Raw genomic sequence first — 21,981 nt, forward strand, 5'->3', positions numbered from 1 at the left:
GTTTATCTTTTTCGCTGTAATTCTTTCACGAGTGAACAGTCGTGTTTTCCAGAAGTCATACAATATGTGACATCACAAGAAATTGCATGCAAAAACACATGTGAGAATCTGCCAGTCTCCCATTAAGCCAGACAAACAGTAAAGAGATTTTCAGAGACAAACAATAATGCAACTCTTCTCACTAATTTTCTGACTTTGTAAAATATAGTTATTTATCATAAAATACATTATTTATGTAAAAATGTGATGATTTATTCTTATTAGTCAATCCATTAATAAATAAATACTAGTAAAAGTTCTATTAATTTCTAATACAGTAAATATTGATAGATATAATCTACATCGCTAAAATCTCTGTGACATCCTCAGTAATTTTTAAGAGCATAAAGAGGCGCTGAGACCTAAATATTTGTAAAGGACTGAGGTAGAGAGACCTAATACATAACGTGTTTCAAGAAGAGCAATTAAGTGAAATAAGGACTATTTTTTGTTTGCACTGAAGTGGAGCTTTCAGGGAAAGTGCAGCAAGAAGACAAAAGGGATAAGGAAATTATAGTTGCTGATGATAAAGTTTTTGAAGTGATGAACCACATAATCAAACATAATAGAGAAAGAAAATAGGGGGAAGAAGCTGATGGCAGTAGAAACAAGAGATGGTTCCAGGTGTCCAGAAATGCTAATGATGTAGGGTAGTTATTACTGTAAGTGAGCAGAATGGCTGGGATGAGATGGTCAGAGGGTAGTATATCAGAACTTTAGATTTAACTCAGAGAACAAAAATGTGGTTCCCCTATATATTTTAGACCTAATTAAGGGACATAAAGGATTTCTTTCCAGATGAATCATTTGCTCAAGGAAGGCTAGATTCTTGGCCAGGTATGTTCCCCCAAGGAGGTCATCCCTGGGTAGAATTCACAAGCCTCCCAAAGTATGGATAGTATTTCAGTGAAAGCACTACATTATATTAGATCCTCCACCATGGGAAAGACCCATGTGGAATCCCAGATCACAGTGTGGTTCCTCAAGATCTCCTTCCTTGGGGTTCTTATTCATCTCTGTGGAGTAGTAATGAACAAATTGAGAGAACCCAAGATTACTCACTCTAATTTTCTGCTGATCAAAACTTCATTATAGTGCCCTGCCTGGGGTGATTCAGTGGATTGAGTGCCAGCCTGTGAACCCAAAGTCGCTGATTTGATTCCCAGTCACAGCACATACCTGGGTCACAGGCCAGGTCCCCGATAGAGGGCAAACAAGAGGCAACCACACACTGATGTTTCTCTCCCTCTTTCTCCCTCCTGTCCCCTCTCTCTAAAAATAAATAAATAAAACCTTAAAAAAACCCAAAACCTAATCATAGCCCTGGCTGCTGTGACTCTGTTGGTTGATGCATTGTCCTGAAACAGAAGGGTTGCAGGTTTGATTCCTGGTTAAAGGACATACCTAGGTTGTGGCCTCGATCCAGTCTGGGGATGTGCAGGAGGCAACCAATCGATCCTTCTCTCTTGCATCTATGTTTCTGTCTTTCCTTTCCCCTCTTCTTCCCTCTCTCTAAAAGCAATGAAAAAATGTCCTCGGGTGAGGATAAAAAAAAAAAACAACTCATCATAGCATTGCCAATTTAGTTAACGCAGACCTTACATAACATAGTATAGTTAAATTCTAGAGTGATTGCTAACCATGAGAGCCCCAAATGTCTGATTGTCAGGTTGAATGTGAAACAGGAAATCCTTAACTGGAAGAAAAGACACAATGCTTTATAGAGAACTCTTCATTCCATTTCATTTCTTTATTGAGTGAATGTTGTGTCCTCATCAAGAAGCTGAAGGCTAGCATATGTACATAGAAATATCACAGGAGGTTGTTGAGCTCTCAGATACACTAGTTGTGGCTGTGGCCAAAAATGAATACAAATGTGATTATGGCAGCAAGCAATCTGTGCTGTTTCACCACCTGGTACTGAAGAGGCAAATTTTGTTTTTCAATATTCATAAGTTTCACCAAATCAAATAGCCCTGCAACTCATGGTATAGACCAGGTTCTTAATTCAATGTTGGCCTTTGTTCACTAAAGGAAGAACCTAGATTCCCCTTGATCTTAAACTTTAATTTTGATTAAACATAGATATTAAATATGGCAAGCACTATGTGGTATATTTTCTGTACACTAAATCTCCATACACTTTGCCGAATTAACTGATAAAATTGTGGTGCTAAAATTAAAATAATATTACATAGAATAAGTAGATATTAGATTTTGAATTTTACTTGTAACAAGGAACCAAGCTAATACTAGTTGCACAATGCATGAGAGAGAAAGAGAGCTGTCCAGAAATTAGGAACTAGTATGCTGTGCTATGAAAGAGAGTGGAAATATTTTAAATGGACTGTTTTAGTTAAAGATCATATGCTACCTCCACACAAAGAATACAGATGAGTCTAAATCCTCTGAAGCTATCAAAACTTCAGTAGTTTCTCCACCACCTAGCTGAGAGTCAGGAAGCATTATATTTTTTACCTTGTTAGTAAAGGTAGTCTCATAAGTCCATAAGTAATTGCATGGTCAGTTGCCTTTTAAATCTAGTCTATTTGGCTTTTGTGGGCTGGTGAAGAGTTTATGCCAATGAAAAATGTGGTAAACTCTGCACATGCTCAGCACTGCTCCAGGTTATCATAGCAAATGCTCAAGAATTATCATGTAGGATCTTGCAGAGATGGCACTAGTTAAGATTTACCAACATAGAAGGCTGTGGGAGTATTTGAAAGCCAGATGGTACAAATAGATCATTTCTTTGTCATGCCTAAAACACAGCCTGTTCCAAGATAGAACAAAACCCAAACAAACTATTAGTATCTTTGGTTTCTGTTCCTGTCTGCTGCATGAATTTTTTGTTATTGATTTTACTTTGGTTTCCCTTATCAAATTCTCCCTGTGGATTAGCCAGCATAGCTCTCCTTGCTGGTAACCACGAATTTAATCATTTGAATCAGTGGTATATAAAAATGCAGAGATAAGAGCCCCTCAACAGAGGGGGGAAAACTAAGTTTAAAAAATAAAAGATTCATTGGGCAATCAAGATGAAATGTATAAATATATTTTCAAAAAATGACAAGTTTAGAGAGGCCCATACTAGGTATGTCTTTTGGTCCAAAGCAAACAGAATTACTTACTTAGCATACATCACAAGCTGATGAATATAGTCCTATTTTCATAAGAAATTAATAGTGTATGTGGTTTTTGTGTGTGTGATTTGTGTAACTAGGAAAGAAACAAAAATATGTAGTAATTCACTATCTCAGAAGCATTCCTGCTAATGAGGCCAAAGTCATGGGCTCAGTCCCTACTTTATACTTTTACTTCTGTTCTTTTTCATAACCAAAGCTCACAGTCTCAATCTCCCATTTTGCTCTATTCCCAAGATCAGGAACCTAGTTCTGCCTCCTACTCCCTAAAGAAACGTAAAACTCAGAAGTGAATCTGATGAACTAGGACAGATTTTGCTTGACACACACAGAACTTGTTAAATGTTGTGAACTAATTTACAAGCTTGTCCAGAGATTTTATGTAAAAATCTCTAGTTGACATAAAATTTCTAGTCTCTCTTGAAACATATAAAGATCTGGCATACCCACACCTGCATTCACCCCTTTGTCCACACATATATTGAGTGCCTGTGTGCCAGCCATTGCTGTAGTCTTTTGTGTGGTAAAAATAATATGACAACCAGTGACTGGAGCTAGATAGGGGCTTCTCCCAAAAGGGCCATGAACTCTTCAGTTCATCAATGTACCCACCCCGTCCTCTTCACTCTTTTACATTACCTGCCTTCCTTCTGGGTAGACACTGGAGCTTACAACCCTTGTAATAAGATAATTCACACCACAGTAGAAATGGCTGTGACAAAGAAAGATTATTTTTGTTATAACTGAAGACAGAGTCCTAAGCCAAGAATGACAAATATCAAACATTAATGTTACCACTTCCCTGTCCCAGACCCATGGAAAATATAAATAATCAAATGCAACAAAACGTTCTTCCCTGTCTCAACCTAGATTCTGCAATTAGAGTTTACTCAGAAGTTGGAATATGTTTTCCATCACCAATCACTATTTTGAGCCAAAGAAATGAGTAATTCATTATGTATTTCTTATTATTAGAAAACCAAGGTGGGTAGGATCAGGGGTGGGTGGTGGGGATGGCTGGGGTAGGGGGAAATGAAGACAACTGTACTTGAACAACAATAAAAAGTTGAATAAAGTAATCATTGATAAAATAAAAAGACGTTTAGGAGGAAGAATTATGTAAAGGGCAGACAAAGACACCTGAAAGCACAACATAATCACACCTTTTTAGTAAATCTGGCCCTGTTCACAGTTACAAATGGTAGTCCTAACCTTGACCAACTATCTCATACATGCTTGGAATGTATACATACATTCATCAAGAACACTGGACAGGTAAAATTATAACACATCCTCATCATTAGAGACTAACTTCAAATGAATATCCTCTAGGTACCGACTACACAATGTTCAGGTGTATGTACCTGCATGTATATTGTATAAATGTAAAAATAGATGTTCTGAGTTCACATAGAATAACTTTGGCCCCTTCAATCCACATCTCTCCATACCATCCTCCCGAAAGAAATTTAAATCAACAAGGAGAGCAAATGAAACCACGTATAACCCATTTCAATAGAATAACTAGGGGACAGAATTCTACACACTTCAAATTATACATAAGTAGAGAAATGAACACCAAAAGAATCAGAACCAGCTCTATAGCCCATGCCAGAGCCAACAGTCAAAAAAGACTAAATAGAAAATATGTGTATACAAGATCTGGGTTCAAGTGATGCAAGAACTGATCAAATAAAAGTCCCATTAAAAAGAAGTCCCACCATTGGTAGACAGATACTAAGAACAGATTTCAGGTGTGGTACTTGAGAACAGTGGCTAAAGGAATTTGAAAAGAATATTAAAGCACACAAAGCTGGAGTTGGTAGTCTTGGAAAGGCACAACTTTTGAAGGTGTGAGGGCATTGACTTGTAAAGAATATTTCTTGGAGTCTTGATGTTGAAGGGAAAGAAAAAAGCAAAGGGTAGTATTTCTGGATCCTGCAGATATAAATGTGAATCACAAAACTAAAGGATATACCAAAACCCTTATCCAAAAGTTATCATTGATTTTAAAAATTACACTTTAATAAGAACTGTGAAACCTAGTAACCTGATAAGCCACCCCAAACTCCTAATTCATGTTTGCATACAACTCTCCTTGCTGATCCAGGAAAATAAAATATCTCAGAATGCTTATAAAAAGTGTTAACACAAAGTTCCATAAGAAGAAAACAGAAAATAAGAATCAAGTCATTTCAGCTGATGGAAAACCCCTCCAAATAACCACCCCCGAAGCAGAAGAAAGTTGCAATAAACCTCTCAATCTTAATTATTGTTAAACAAACATTTGAAGATATGAAAAAGAGATTCAAATGATAAATTTTATTTTTTATTATTATTTATTTTTTTATTTAATTCTTATTCAAGTACAGTTTTCTGTCTTGTATTCCCAGCCCTGCCCACCCCCCACCCAGTGCTCCCCACCTCCCTCCCATTTCCGCCCCCCACCCTTAGTTATTGTCCATGTGTCTTTTATACTTGTTCATGTGAGTCCATCCCCTTTTCCCCTATGATTCTCTCCCCTCTCCCCTCTGGACCCTGTCAGCACGTTCTGTATTTCAGTGTCTTTGGTTACATTTTGCTTGCTTGTTTGTTTTGTTGTTTAGATTCCTGTTAACGGTGATATCATATGGTATTTGTCTTTCACCGCCTGGCTTATTTTGCTCAGCATAATGCTTTCCAGTTCCATCCATGATGTTGCAAAGGGTAGTAGTTCCTTCTTCCTTTCTGCAGCATAGAATTCCATTGTGTAAATGTACCATAGTTTTTTGATCCAATCATTGACTGATGGGCATCTAGGTTGCTTCCAACTCTTGGCTATCGTGAATTGTGCTGCTATGAACATCGGGGTGCATAGGTGCTTTTGGATTGGTGTTTCAGGGTTCTTAGGATCAAATGATGAATTTTAAAACTCAGTAGAAATGTGCAAAAGGAAGATGCCAAATCAGGGTTGACTCAACTCAGGAGACACATTTAAGAAAAAGACAGAACCATCTTGAAGATTGTACTGAATGGTGACCAAGAGAAAAAAGAGTTGAAAATATGAGATGCCCATTGGTCATTCACATATGGGTTTTTTTGTTTGTTTGGTTTTTTTTTTAATTGTTGTTCAAGTGCAGTTTTCTCTTTTAGTCCCATCCCAGTTCCTTCCCCTTCTTCCCACCATCATCCTCTTTCCCCCTCCCCTCTGGTCACTCTCAGCCAGTTCTGTTTCCATGTCTGTGGGAATTAACTGTGGGGGCAGGGGTTGGGATGGACACAGGAAGGCAAAGGGGAAAAATTGGAACAACTCTAATAGAATAACAATAAGAAATTATTTAAAAAATATAATGAGATGCAAGGATTGAAAGCAGTACAATAGCAAAGACAATGAAGTTAAAATACAGAAGTAAAAGCAATTAGAGAAAATTATATAGAAGATAGGCAAACAAATTCAGACTATATATAATTGTAGTTCCTCATAAATAAAACTAAACAATCAAATAGCTCTAATATTTGAAACTGATCAAAGACAATTTTGTGGAAATGAAAGACCTGACTACAAGTATTGAAGGGAAAATCCAGAAATACTTTGAAAAACTAATTCAAAACAGTCAACTCCAAGTTATATTCTAGGGAAAATATTAGACTATAATGATAAAGAAAAAATAGTAACCCCCTGGGCCTTATAGTGGGAGAAGTCATTTATAAAGCAAAGAAACTCAGGTTGGGTGGCATCATACATCATGACAATGGGCATAAACAAGCTAAGAGTAAAGCAACATTTTCAAATAATTCAAGAACGGAAGTGTGAGCCAAGGAATTTATTCAAACAAGTTGTCTTTCAATTATGAAGGGTATAGAAAAACAGTGTTAAACATGCAACAACTCAGGGAGTATTGTACTCACAAGCTCTCCTGGAATTGGAGCCAGCAAACTTTTTCTGTAAAGGACCAGGTAGTAAATATTTTATGCTTTGCAAGCTGCACAGTCTCTGTTACAGCTATTCAACTTATAACCAAAAGCAGTCAGAGACAGTATACAAATGAATGAGTGTTACTATATTCCAATACATTTTTATTTATGGATGCTGAAATTTGAATCTCGCAAAATTTCAAATGTCTTGAAATATTGTTATTCTTTTGATTTTCTGTTCAACCATTTAAAAATGTAAAAGCCATTCTTAGCTTGTAGGTCATACAAAAACAGCAATGAACCAGATTTGTCAGGGGTTGTAATTTGTAGACTTACAGTTTAGATAACAAATTTCATCCAACTAAGGATGATGAGGGCAACTTTGGCAAAGGACTACTGATAAACATTAGAGGTACTTAATGGTAGATTTAATATTAAAACAAAGGTAGATACAAGGATGGAAAAACAGTATGTAAATCACATGTATTTCGATGAAGTAATAATAATATAGCTAAAACTGGGAGGAGAAGAGAAAAGGGAAAAGTACAATAAAATAAAGTCACTGATTGTCACAGAGAGAGTCAAAGAATATAATTTGAAGCTGACAAAGCAAATAGTAGGTCAAGCAAGGAGAAAGGGGACTAAGGGCATTACAAAAGGTAATATCATAAAGGTAAGCAGGAGAACAAAAATACAAACCTTAAATAACAAAAGAAATTTAAAAAACAACTAAGAAGCAAAACCTAATTCTGGGCTGTTTGCATGAGACACACTTGAAATAAAAGGAGGTGGAAATAGGTAAACATTAAATAGTAAGCAAAGTGTTTACCAGGTAAATGGGAGCAATACAAAAGTGACACTACCATCTTTGTATTAGGCAAAGTGGAACTCAGGCCAAAAACCATTAAACACAGCAAAGAGGATACTCTATTAAAAGCAATGACTATCTGTGCACAAAAATCCCAACTAATGTCATTCTTTTTAATATATTTTATTGACTATGCCATTACAGTTGTTCTATTCCCCCCTTCATTCCCCTCCACCATGCACACCCCCTCCCCCACTGTTCCCCTCTTTAGTTCATGTCCATGTGTCATGAGTTCTCTAGATTCTATATTTCCCCTACTATTCTTGCCCTCCCCCTGTCTATTTTCTACCTACCATCGGTGCTACTTATTTTCCGAACCTTCTCCCCACTTCCTCTCCTCCCACTCCCCTGTTGCTAACCCTCCATGTCATCTCCATTTCTATGGTTCTGCTCCTGATCTAGCTGTCCTCTTAGTTTGCTTTTGTTTTAGGTGTGGTTGTTAATAACTGTGAGTTTGCTGTCCTTTCACTGATCATATTTTGTATCTTCTTTTTCTTAGATAAGTCCCTTTAACATTTCATATAATAAGGGCTTGGTGATGATGAACTCCTTAAACTTGACCTTATCTGAGAAGAGCTTTATCTGTCCTTCCATTCTAAATGAAAGCTTTGCTGGATAGAGCAATCTTGATTGTAGGTCTTTGGATTTCATGAATTGGAATACTTCTTTCCAGCTCCTTCTTGCCTGTAAGGTCTCTTTTGAGAAATCTGTGCATTCTTTATAAAGGAGAAACTACAAGAAATACAAGGAGAAATAAACAAAAGCATCTATAATAGGAAATGTTAACCAACCACTTTCAGTTCAAGAAAGGTCACATGGACATAAACCTAATAAGTATATAGAAGTCCTAAAAAAAAAAACCAGAATCAGTAGGATACAGACATACCTTGTTTTATTACTCTTTGCTTCAGTATGCTTCTCAGATACTGCATTTTTTTACAAATTGAAGGTAGGAGCTCCCACCAGCAAACATTATAACTCATGGAAGGCTCAAATGATGGTTACCACTTTTTAGTAATAAAGTATTTTTAAATATGGTATGTATATTGTTCTTTAGCTATAATGCTATTGCACACTTAGTGTATTAAATATATGTAATATATACATAAATTTTATGTGCACAGGTAAACCAAAAGAAAATATGTCAATTGCTTTATTGAGATATTGGCTTTATTGTATGGTCTGTGACCAAAACCCACAATATCTCTGAATGATGCCTATAGAGTTTATGTCTATTTCTTGAACTTAACACCTTGATCATAGAGAATTCACCTTCTTCTCAAGTACCTACAGAACGGTCACAAAGTTTGATCATATATTTGATCACAACAGGAACCTCAGTGAGTTCCATAAAGTAGAAATGATACAAACATCATTCTCAAATCACAGTGATCTGAATTTAGAAATTGTAAGAAAAATTTTAAAACAGAAAATCCCCTCTACCTGGAAGTTTAAAAAACCTTAAACAAGCCTTGAATGAAAGGGGAAATAAAATGTAAAATATAAAAGTTCTAAGATTTAATGATAATGAACATAGTGCATGTCCAAATCTATGGAATATAATTAAACCTTCTATAATAAGAAAATCCATATCAATAAAAATAAAACAATGAAAATAAGGCTTAAAAATAATAAACGCGCCCAGGCTGGTGTGGCTCAGTAGAATGAGTGCCAGCCTGTGAACCCAAGGGTCACTGGTTCGATTCCCAGTCAGGACACATGCCTGGGTTGCAGGCCAGGTTCCCCAGTGTGGAGAGTGCAGGAGGCAACCACACATTGGTGTTTCTCTCCCTCTCCTTCTCCCTCCCTTCCCCTATCTCCACACAGACATAAATAAAATCTTTTTTAAAAACCCTAATAAACTAAAGAAGTATACCTACATGTTAAAGCACATAATCTCAAAGTTTGGTTCTATGTGTATATATCCTTGCTCTGTCCCCTGAGAGTGCTTAAAAATAATGATGCCTCAATAGTAATGAGCATATTTTATACTCAAACTTTGGTTTGTAAATGCATTTCCTATTGAAAGCTCTTTGGAGAAATAGCTTTTTTTAGGTCTGTGGCACAGAAAGTAAGTACGAGGTAAGTCTGGACCACCTTTTTCTAGAAAGCAAGGAAGCATTCACACATGTCAAAATGACACAGAAACCAACTTAAAGGGGCTCACACTGGCCACATTGGAGCATCAAAAAAGAAAAATGATGGTGATGGATTACACATTGAATAATGACAAAAATGATTCTGTGAGTCTATTGTAATTTTAGTATTACAAGTTTTAGTATTAAGTGGACACTTAATGTCTAAAATAGACATGAATTGTACTTTAACTTTTTTGGGTGCCTTTATGAATAGTCATAGTATCTTTCAAAGTAGGTGTTATTATTTCTAATGTACATTTGAGAGAACTGACACTCAGAGAGGTTAAGCGTGCTGCGCCAAACTGCAGGGGTAGTTAATAGATGAGCCCTCACTCTTCAGGTCTATCTTACTTTTCAGAAGGAGCCTGTGCATTCACTTATTGCACTAGCCTGTAAAAATGAGCTCCTGTAATAAATATGGTTTTATAACATGCTTTGTGAGCATCTTTCTTAGTTAATATGTTTGTACATTATTTTTATTTTGGAGGGTTTTATTTTTTAGTTTCTACATTATTTTTAATAGCAACTTCAGCCTCTATCAAATAGACGTAGCCATTGACTTAATCCCTACTTGCTGGATTTTGAAGTCCTGTGCAATATCTTGCTATTATATACAGTATCGTGTTGGACATCATTGTTTTTAAATCTACATGCAGATCCCTCTCTTAGTATAAATTTCTAAATTGATAAACATGGAATTGCTGCATGCAAATTTAAGAACATTTCCAACACTTTCGATATGTATTGCCAAACTGTTGAAATGTTTTGCAACAATTTACACTCCTACCAGAAGTATGTTAGAGTGCTCATTTCTCTGAACCCTTGAAAACTTTTGATGTCATCATTTATGAAAAAGAAAAGAAAAAAGTCATTTTGATTGTACATGATATTCCAAGGTTTTAGCTTGCCTTTTTTAAGTGACGATTCTGGTTAAACATTTTAAAACACCACTGCTAACTTGCATTTCTTTTTTCATGAATTGCCTATTGATGTCTTTTGCCCATGTTTCTACTAGAGGGCTCGGTAGATATTTATTGATTTACAAGGACTTTCATATGTTAAAGATTTTAACATAAATGGCATATTTTAACACTGAATAAAAAGAATTAACATTATTATTTTAAATCACAGGGAAAAAATAAAAATTGACAGGTTGCCATAGTCTTTCCCCCATGTCTTCTGATTTCTGCATGTCTTCTGATATTAAGAAAATTGTAAACCCATTTTCAGTAATTATATAAAGTTGGATAAACTTCCAACAGCCTATCTCTTCTCTAAAGCAGAATTTGAATCTATTTCAAAAATAGCAAACAAAACTTTCCTCAAAGTGATCAGTTTTAACAGGCGCTAAGAAGATTGAGATTTAAAAAAAGAAGAGATTTAAAAACCAGTAGAAAATACATAGTGTAGAGTTCTGGCCAAGATGGAGGCATAGATAGAAATGCCTCACTTTCTCGTGCAACCAAAAGAAGAATAACAACCAATTTAAAAACAATAAACAACCAGAAGTGCCAGAAAATCAAACTGCATGGAACTCCAACAAGGAGTTAAAGAAACATTCACCCAGAGCTGTAGGAGGATTGGAGATGGTAGGGGGGGAGAGGATGTGTGACAAGGCAGCAGCTGGAGAACTAGGCAAGGTGGTAGCTGGTGGATTGGCAGTCCCACATTCACATGGGGATAAACTGGGAGAAACAACTGGGGAGCAAGACAGACTGCGAAACACAGGGTTTCAGCATGGGAATCTAAAGACTCAAAAACCTCTTGCTGTAAAAATCTGTGCAGGTTGCAGTGGCAGGACAAACTCCCAGTCTCACAGAAGAGACCACTGGAGAGACACACAGGGTCCTCGAATGTACACAAGCTCACCCACCTGGGAATCAGCACCTGAAAGGGCCCAATTTGCTTGTGGGTAGCAGAGGAAATGACTGAAAGCAAGGAGCACTGTTCCCTCTTGGATCCCTCCCCCACATATAGAACCACAACACAGCTAAGAGGGTTGCCCCATCCTGGTGAACACCTAAGGTTCTTTCCTTTAGAACGTAACAGGTTCCCTTTAGAACGTAATGCACCAAGACAAAGAAATATGGCCAAAGTGAAAGAACATATCAAAATTGCAAAAAAAGAGCTAAGCTATGAGGAGATAGCCAACCTATCAGATGCAGAGTTCAAAACACTTGTAATCAGGATGCTCACAGAAGTGATTGAGCCCAGCTGGAAGATGAAAGCTATATAAAGGAAAATATACAGGGAACAAACAGTGAATAGAAGGAAACCAGGTCTCAAATCAATGATTTGGAACAAGAAGAAGAAATAAACATCCAACCAGAACAGAAAGAAGAAACAAGAATTCAAAAGAGAGAGAGAGAGAGAGAGGCTTAGGAACCTCTGAGACAACTTTAAATATTTCAACATTTGAATCATAGGAGTGCCAGAAGGAGAAGAGGAAGAGCAAGAAACTGAAAACTTATTTGAACAAATAATAAAGGAGAACTTCCCCAATCTGGCAAAGGAAATAGACTTCCAGGAAGCCCAGGAAACTCAGAATCCCAAAGAAGTTGGACCCAAGGAAGCACACACCAAGGCACATCATAATTACATTACCCAAGATTAAAGAGAAGGGGAGAATCTTTAAAGCAGCAAGAGGAAAGGAGAGAGTTACCTACAAAGGAATGCACATAAGACTATATCAGCTGATTCCTCCAAAGAAACCTTACAGGCAAAAAGGGGCTGGAAAGAAATATTCAAAGTCATGAAAGGCAAGGACCTACAGGCAAGATTACTCTATCCAGCAAAGCTTTCATTTAGAATGGAAGGGCAGATAAGTGCTTCCCAGATAAGGTCAAGTTAAAGCAGTTCACCATCACCAAGCCCTTATTACATGAAATGTTAAAGGGTCTTATCGAAGAAAAAGAAGATGAAGAAAAATATAAACAGAAAAATGACAACAAACTCACAACTATCAACAACTGAACCTAAAAAAGAAAAACAAAAATTAAGGAAACAACTAGAACAGGAACAGAATCACAGAAATGGAGATCACATGGAGGGTTATCCACAGGGAGGGGAAGGGAGAAAATGGGGAAAAAGGTACAGAGAATAAGAAGCATAAATGGTACGTACAAAATAGACAGGGGAAGGTTAAGAATAGCATAGAAAATCCAAAAGAACCTATGCACCCCAATGTTCATAGCAGCACAATTTACAATAGCCAAGAGTTGGAAGCAACCTAGATGCCCATCAGTAAATGAATGTATCAAAAATCTATGGTACATCTACACAATGGAATTCTATGCAGCAGAAAGAAAGAAGGAGCTCCTACCCTTTGCAACAGCACAGATAGAGCTGGAAAGCATTATGCTGAGTGAAATAAGCCAGGCGGTGAAAGACAAATACCATATGATCTCACCTTTAACAGGAACTTAAACAACAAAACAAACAAGCAAGCAAAATATGACCAAAGACACTCAAATACGGAACAGCTTGACAGGGACCAGAGGGGAGAGGGGAAAGAATTTCAGGGGAAGGATTCACAGAAACTAGTATAAAGGACACATGGAGAACAACTAAGGGGGGTGGAAGTGGGAGGGAGGTGGGGAGCACGGGGGGTGGGCTGGGATGGGAGTGGGGGATGGAAAACTGTACTTGGACAAGAATTAAATAATAAAAAAAGAATAGTATAGAAAATGGAGAAGCCAAAGAATTTATACGTACAACACATAGACATGAACTAAGAGGGGGGATGCTGGAGGGAGAGGGTGCAGGTCAGAGGGGAATAAAGGGAAAAAAAATGGGACAACTCTATTAGCATAATCAATAAAATATACTTTAAAAAAGAAAGAATATATATAGTGTATATATGACTTTAGTGACATGTGACTCAGTAATCCAATAAAATAGTCAACAGGTCCCTATAAAAAGATTATTCTAATGTATTCTGAGTTGATGGAAGGTATTTATAGAGCTTTCGGTTTTCTCCTATACACTTACCTGAGATGGATGGACAAAATTACTTCGAACAATCAGTCTGTGGGCAAGGAGCAGAGTTTTCCTCTATGCAGAAGCAACTTGTTGGCATTAAAACCTAACCTATAACATTGCCCTCATTAGCCCAATATTCCAGTCCCATTACCTCAGTATTTAATGTCAATGAATAGAAAAAATAGACCACATCCTCCTTTCTTGGTCATGAATTAGAGAGAAGCTAGTGTCTGTGTTTCCCAGGGCAGAGCACTTCCTCTCTCTAGCTTTTAATTTCCTTTTCTGCAAAATGAATAGATTTTGCCAAATGGTTGGTGTGCGGTCTTTTCATTTTCCAAAATAAATTCTTAATTTTAGAACACTTCTAGACTTCAGAAAACTTGCAAAGAGTGCAGAGAATTCCCATACAATCCTTATTTGGTTTCTCCCATTATTAACAGTCTTTATCATCATGGTACATTTGCCACAACTGAGAAACACACATTGATAATTACTATTAACTAAACTTGACACTTGATTCAGATTTCACCAGGTTTTCTCAATGTCCTTTCTCTGTTCCGGGATCCCATCCAGGATAGGATGTCTTATTAAGTGTCACGTTTTTCTAGCCTCCTCCAGTCTGTGATAGTTTCCTAGAAGACCTTGACAGTTTTGAGTAGCACAGGTCATTTTTTTTTGCAGGGTAGGATGGCCCTCAACTTGAGCTTTGCCAATGTATTGTCATGTGTAGAATGGGGTTACGGGTTTGGAGGAGGAAGACCACAGAGGTGCCATTATCATCACATCATAACAAGGATACATACCATCATGCAGACACTATCACTGATGATGTTGACCTTGATCACTCAGCTGAGGTAGTATTTGCCAAGTTTCTGCACCATAAAGTTACTCTCTCCCTCTTTTCCAAGGTACGTTCTAGTCTGTGGTCTTTTTGAGCTCTAACATACCATGATTTTATCAATATTATGATACAGACAGCTTTCCTTATCTGCACAGATCAATTTGCTAGCATTGAATCCATCACTCAGGAATGCATACTTGTGGTGTGTAACTCAGCAGAAAAAAAGTGGGGGACCCACTTCAAACTATATGGTTATGTGAGAATTCTCAGTTCTGTTTCCTAAAATGAGGCTTTAACCACTTTCTGCAAACCTTTCTAGAAATGCACTCTACTGAAAAATGATAACTTCACAGATCTTAGGGATGATCTAATCTCTGGAAAACTTTTACTAAGGACAACCCAAAAACCTAAAACTTCCAAGTCCTAGCCATCATGATGATGGAGAAAAGAAAATGAGCAGCTTTGAGAAGAGAGGGAGTTTGGGGCACTGGGTTAAAGAGGTAAAGGGTTTGAGAAGTACAAATTGGTAGTTACAAAATAGCAAACTAGTCATGGGGATGTAAAGTACAGTACAGGGAATATAGTCAATAATATTGTAATAACTATATACGGTGCCAGGTGCGTACTGGAAATATCAAGGGAATGCTTTGTACAGTATGTGATTGTCTAACCACTATGCTGTACACCTGAAGCTGATACAAAATTATGTTAAATGTAAACTGTAATTGAAAAAAAATTTAATTAAAAAATGAATGGCCTTGGGCATGTTGGTGGGGGTGAGGAGAGAAATGAATGTGTGGTCTAAATTAAGTCAAAGATTTGGATTTAGGAAATTAGGTGAGCTTTGTTGTTTTTTGTTTTCTTGTGCTACACAGCTGTGTGGAAATCATGGCTGCAGTTATCTCAGAGACTTCAGTCCCTCTATACTGATCTCTCCAGACAAGCAAAATTTCACAAACCTATTCTAGGGCAAGAAAACAGAGGATGCAATGGGCAAATGACTGTGCCTTTCTCTACTTCCAAGACTGTTTTACAAAGGTTATAACCTGGTTTATATTCATGGCTAACATTTATTAAGCATTTATTATATGCCAGGTAATCTTCTAGGCCCCTTACATGCACTGACTCACAAGGTCCTCATAAGAAGCCAATTGGGAAGGTGCTATATTATGCACATTTTATGGTGAGAATACTGAATCTCAGAGATTAGCTTGCCCAAGGTCACTCTGCTACTAACTGTAGCAGAGTTGGGATTAGAAGCATGACACCATTTCTCCAGGGTCTCTGGTCTGAACTATCACATAACAACTGCCCCTATTTAGGTGGAGTGTGAGCCCTAGGAGGGCAAGGGTTTTTGTAATCAAGTAGTCACTCTTCTATCCTCAGCACATAGGACAATGTCTAATACATAGTGACCAGGCGACAATAATTACTACATGAAAGGAGGAGAAGGCTTGAGCATCCTGATCATGGCTCAAGCCCAAACATTGGTGACTCTTCCAGAAAGACACTGTCATGATGCCACCTCAGAGAACTCAGAACAAACTAGGCCGTATCACCTCCTCCACTTCATTCTCTGGGATTCCCCATCTGATCGTATTCTGAGTCAGCCAGGAAGGCTGAATACATACCCAGCCATAGTTTTCTACCACTGATTTGTTTCCCACCTTCCCTGGTACTTGTCTATCTCCTGACTCCCCAACCTCATATGAATCCTGCTCTCTTATACTAATGGTGAATAATCAGGTAATGGAAAAGCTTTTTTAATGTCAAAATCTAAAAATATGCAGAAAAATACGTACATATATATGGCTATATATATGATGTGATACTAAATCAAACAAGTGAATTTCAAAGTATCAGCTCCCAGGGGTCGAGGATATAAATCAATGAATGTATTCCCATTTAAAAATTTAAATACATACGAGGCAAATGTGTAAGAGGAAGAAAGAGCTTCTGTGTAGGTCTTTTTCTCACTCTCCATAGTCACCAGTTTTATTTGGATCTTTTAAAATATCTGGATATTAGCCCTGGCTGGTGTAGCTCAGTAGATTGAGCATGGACCTGTGAACCACATGATCGTGGTTGGATTCCAAGTCAAGGCACATGCCTGGGTTGCAGGCCATTTCCCAGCGGGGGACTCATGAGAGGCAACCATACATTGATATTTCTCTCCTTCTCTTCCCCTCTAAAGATAAATAAATAAAATCTTTAAAAAAAGAGGTCACCCCTGAAAAAGTGACTTTAAATATGTATATATATCTGGATATTATAAACACTTCAACCAGGAAAGAGTGTGAGAGACTGTTTAGGAATCTAAGAGACTTCCATCACTAATAATGATGAAGTGATAGGTAGTGATTTGTACCATAATGAAAGGAATAATGGAGAATCCATTGAGGAAAAAACAAAGTAAAATGGGAAAGAAAGAAACAATTTTTTAAAAGAATCAAAAGTGCTGATTCCTGGCTAAATTGATATTTCTACTGCATTATTCATTCAGTTGGTGGGGGGCTAAAAAAATTTGTCCCATAACTATACTGCTTATTCCTCCTGACTCCACAAAGCAAATAATAATGTAAAAGTAAATAAGATTTGAATTATGGAGAGCACCTATTGGTTCTGTGACTTGAGATGAAAACACTAAATAATTGTGTCTGTCTGATAAGGAATACACAGATGGGCCTGTTATACAACTGCAAATGGAGACCATATATTAAACCTGTGATAAGCTACCCAAATAGACATGTTATTTATAAATATTGCTGCAGCCTTGGAATGGGGAACATAAAATACATAATAAATGAAAGTTTTAAGATAATATAATATAGAACTGGGATATTAAAATGATTTATTACTTCGATAGAATCTTTTCTAGCCTTGGATAAAACTAGGACCATACTAAGACAAAGAAAAAAGTATGCTGCAATAGAGAAGAATTCATTTCATTTAGAAGAGGAAATGTAGAGTTTCCAACGTGTGGTGTGACAAAAAGGGTGTCCTTGTTGCCTCTGTTGTACTGTCTCAATCTTTCCTTTAATTGTCATTTAATTTTAGTTTCACTGTGGCAGACTTGCAAAGTGTATAACATAAGACTGTTCAATTTAAAATGCCTTCTTTTTGCTTATTTTTTGCTAAATTAGTGAAGTCCTTTCTTTCAAAAGAAATTCTACCCATACCCGACTCAACAGCTTTTCAGGCTTTTAAAAATATTTGAAAGGGCTCTCAGAGCCATATTGACTCCATTCAAATTGCTTTGAAAAGGATCATTTAAATATGTTTAATTTATGCTTATGATGTAGTGCAAGCACAGATGATATTTTAGTAGAAAATGTATATGTATAACCCTAGGGGAAAAAAGAAAACTTGAATGAAACTGCTGAGGCAAAAGTAAGGCACCATAAATAAACATGCATTACTTCCTTTATGTAGTTCTTGAAAAATGCTTCTCTGGAAACTAATGGTTTTCAATCCTGCATGTAATCTGCTTATTACCAGGATAAAACCAAGATCTGAAGGTAATTTATCAAAAGGCTATATGTAATGAGAAGGGGATTTATTTTAAGATGGAAAGATAACCTGGTTTCTATCATATTAGCAGTCACTGCATTTAGTTCAAGTATCATTTATTTTTGCAGTGATGTTTCTTATTACAGAAGCATCTAGCTTTACATGACGTCCACTGAAGTATCAAGTCTGGTGAGATTGCTTCCCATAGGAGTTAACTTGAGAGCCTGAAGTCATCAGGGGTCACCATCTGGGTAATGTAGTCAGTATATTTTTCAGGAAAAGAACCGCTCAACATCCAAGGAGATCTGTAGCTTTGACAAGCTTTGGAAGTAAAATACAAAAGCAGTAGTGTTCCTTAGCCTGAAGGAACATGAAGCAAGATATATAAGGGAACTGGTGGGGTTGGAGGGAATGGCTGAAAAAATAAGAAAAAAACGAATGATCTTGAAAAAGTATTATGTGTCTTTGTCTTGGTGTGACATGAAACATGACATTACACATCAATGGGCAGGACTGTATTTGTGAGACAGTTTCAAACTGTCCAAATAGTTGATATAGTTGAATTACAAAATAACACCAAAACATTCTTACAACAAATAAATACAGCATTCTTCTCACTGAATATGTGTGCATTTTGAGATACAACATGAATTCCTTGAAAACTAAGCTGCATTTGCCTTGCAAATATTACAATTTCAAGCTTTACTTGTGTGTTTATTATCAAAGCCCTATTTACTTTATTATTAACTGGATTCAATGTTAACTGTAAGAAAGTGGACATAAAATACCAAATGACACAGAATTAGCATGGAGGTTCCCATCTTCTGACATGAACTTCATACAAATATTCCCCAAAATCTAACTGTCTGAAAAGAATTTTTCCCGATACCCAAATTTTCCTTACTGAGATATTTTGAGGATAATTTTTTGGGCCAATAGATTTATCTTTCACCAAAGCTTTTGGACATACCCCCAATTCCTTTTGGTAAAAAGAGCTCTGCTTTATCTGTTTTCTGCATTTGGGGTTATTTAATTTTCCCAAATTAAATTTCTATTTAATTTCTTAGTTGTTCTGCCTTAAATGTTTTGGAAAGCTCTATTTTAGACAGAAAACAGTAATAAAAGAGATGGAATAAAACAATGTATCCATTCATTCAGCTTTTAAAAAGGTTTGTCAAGCACCTAGCATTTTTTATCATTTAACAATACATGAATATATTATCGTCGTAAAAGATTCTAACAGTATTATAAGAATGTTGGTGTCCCTGCCCCCAGCTTCCTACTCTAAAGACCAATAATTTTTTTCTTTAATTTTTTTTACTGTTGTTAGTAATCCTTCCAGGTGTCTTTCTGAGCATATATATATATATATATATATATATATATATATATATATATATGGAGACACGTACTTTCTTTACTTAAATAGAATCATCAGGTATGTGTTGTTCTACAATGTTTTTCATACAACTCTTAGAGCTCTTTCCATGTCAGTTCATATGGGTCATCCAGTGGTGCCCTGATAAATGTTTAGTAGCCAGCTCTCTGGGCAAAAATGCCTTGATTTGCAGCTTTTGCTGATTTCTGGAGTGTTAATACATCCACCATGGGTGATTTCAACTACCAATGTAAAGCCACTGAAGGTGGAATTGTTAAGAGATGTATATAGCCAGCTCCAGCACAACCCTACATCAGTCCTTTTTCTATTTTGAAATAAATTTACATTTACAGAAAAGTTGCAACACTGTACAGAATTCCTGTGCACCTGCCACTCAGCTCCTGACAGTGTTACCATCTTGTATAACCACAGTACAATTATTAGCAGTAAGGAATTAACAGTGGTCTGATACTGTTAACTCCACTGAGGGTTTAATTCTGACCTCTACAGTTTTTCTATTTCATTTTGTTCTGTTCCAGGATTCTATTGGAGTTCCTGCACTGCATTTGCTTGTCATATCCCTTTAGTTTTCACCAAACTGTCAGTTTGGTGAATCCATAGTATCCTGTAGATTCACGATTTTCAACTGGTATGCCACAAGAATTTTAAAATTGTACAATACCCAGATATTTAGTCAGGGGCACTGACCTTTTCCCCCTTAGATTGTCAAACAAAAAAGTGACAATAGCCAACACAACAATAGCCGTCTGGTGTGAATGAATCAAAATTATACCTCCTTTTTTCAGATCAGCAAAAAATGTATTTTTGGGTGTGCTACAGATTCTTAGTAATCAGTTAATGTGTGCTATGAGATAAAAAAAGGTTGAAAATTGCTGTCATAGAATGATATATTGGTAGTTGTATTTTTTACTGATTAACAGTATCATTATATTAACAATGCTATCACAAATTTGCTTGTGCATGTCCATTTGTGTACGTAATATTATTGTTTCTTTACTATACATTCCTAGAAGTAGAATTTCTTGGTCAAGGAATATTCCCAATTTAAATTTTCTACATATCCCCAAATTTCTCTCCAAAGTCACTTTACCACTTTCCATGTATTATCAGCAGTGTATAAGCAGAATAATTCCTGATAACAGGCACTGAGTTATGTACCAGAGATAGAAAAATGAAGAAGAGGTGGCTCCTGCCCTTTGGGTGCTTAATAATGACAAGTCTGACAGATAAATAAGTATCTTCAGTATAACATGGTAGGTTCTATGATAGGGTGCTAACAGAGAAACACCATATCTGTTTGTGAAATGTCCTAGGTTGTCGAGATCAACACTGTACAATAGAAATACAATGTAAACCACATATGTAATTTAAAATTTTATAGTAGCCACATTAACACAATAAAAGGAAATGGGTAAAATTATTGTTTTTTATTTATGCAATTACAGTTGTTCCCACTTTTTCTGCCTTTCCCCACCTCCATGTAGCTCTGTCCTATCCCCTCCCTAAGTCAATCCCCAAATTGTTGTCAATAAATCAACAAAGAACAAGTGCTGGCGAAGTTGTGGAGAAAAGGGAACCCTAGTGCACTGTCGGTGGGATTGCAGACTGGTGCAGCCACTGTGGACAACAGTGTGGCATTTCCTTAAAAATCTAAAAAGGGAACCCCTTTTTGACTCAGTGATTTCACTGCTGGGACTATATCCTAAGAATACAGAAACACCAATATGAAAAAAAAAATGCAGACACCTCTATGTTGATGGCAGTGCTATTTACAATAGCCAAGATCTGAAAACAGCTTAAGTGCCTATCAATAGATGAGTGGATAAAAAATGTTATGGTACATTTATATAATGGAATACTACACAACAGTAAAAAGCAAGAAACACTCACCTTTTGTGACAGCAAGGATGGACTTAGACAATATTATGCTAAGCAAAATAAGCCAGTCAGTGAAAGACAAATCCCACATGCTCTCACTTGAATGTGTAATTTAATGAACATAATAAACTAACAAACAGCACAGAAACACAAGCATAAATAAATAGCACAGGAAAAACAATTTTATTTATTTATTTATTTATTTATTTATTTATTTATTTATTTATCTTTAGAGGGGAAGGAGAGGGAGAGAAACATCAATGTTTGGTTGCCTTTCGTGCGTTCCCTGC

At 36.6% G+C, this 21,981-nt stretch overlaps 1 protein-coding gene across 1 annotated transcript in view; it reads left to right on the forward strand.

The window, feature by feature from the left end:
* TENM1 (teneurin transmembrane protein 1) overlaps positions 1 to 21,981 on the forward strand; it is a 397,683-nt gene that overhangs the window by 50,215 nt on the left and 325,487 nt on the right. The gene's annotated exons all lie outside the window — the stretch shown is intronic.

This window comes from Sturnira hondurensis, unplaced genomic scaffold (genome assembly GCF_014824575.4).
Source record: "Sturnira hondurensis isolate 20B ecotype Veracruz unplaced genomic scaffold, ASM1482457v3 Scaffold0002633, whole genome shotgun sequence".
In the NCBI taxonomy this organism is placed as follows: domain Eukaryota; kingdom Metazoa; phylum Chordata; class Mammalia; order Chiroptera; family Phyllostomidae; genus Sturnira; species Sturnira hondurensis.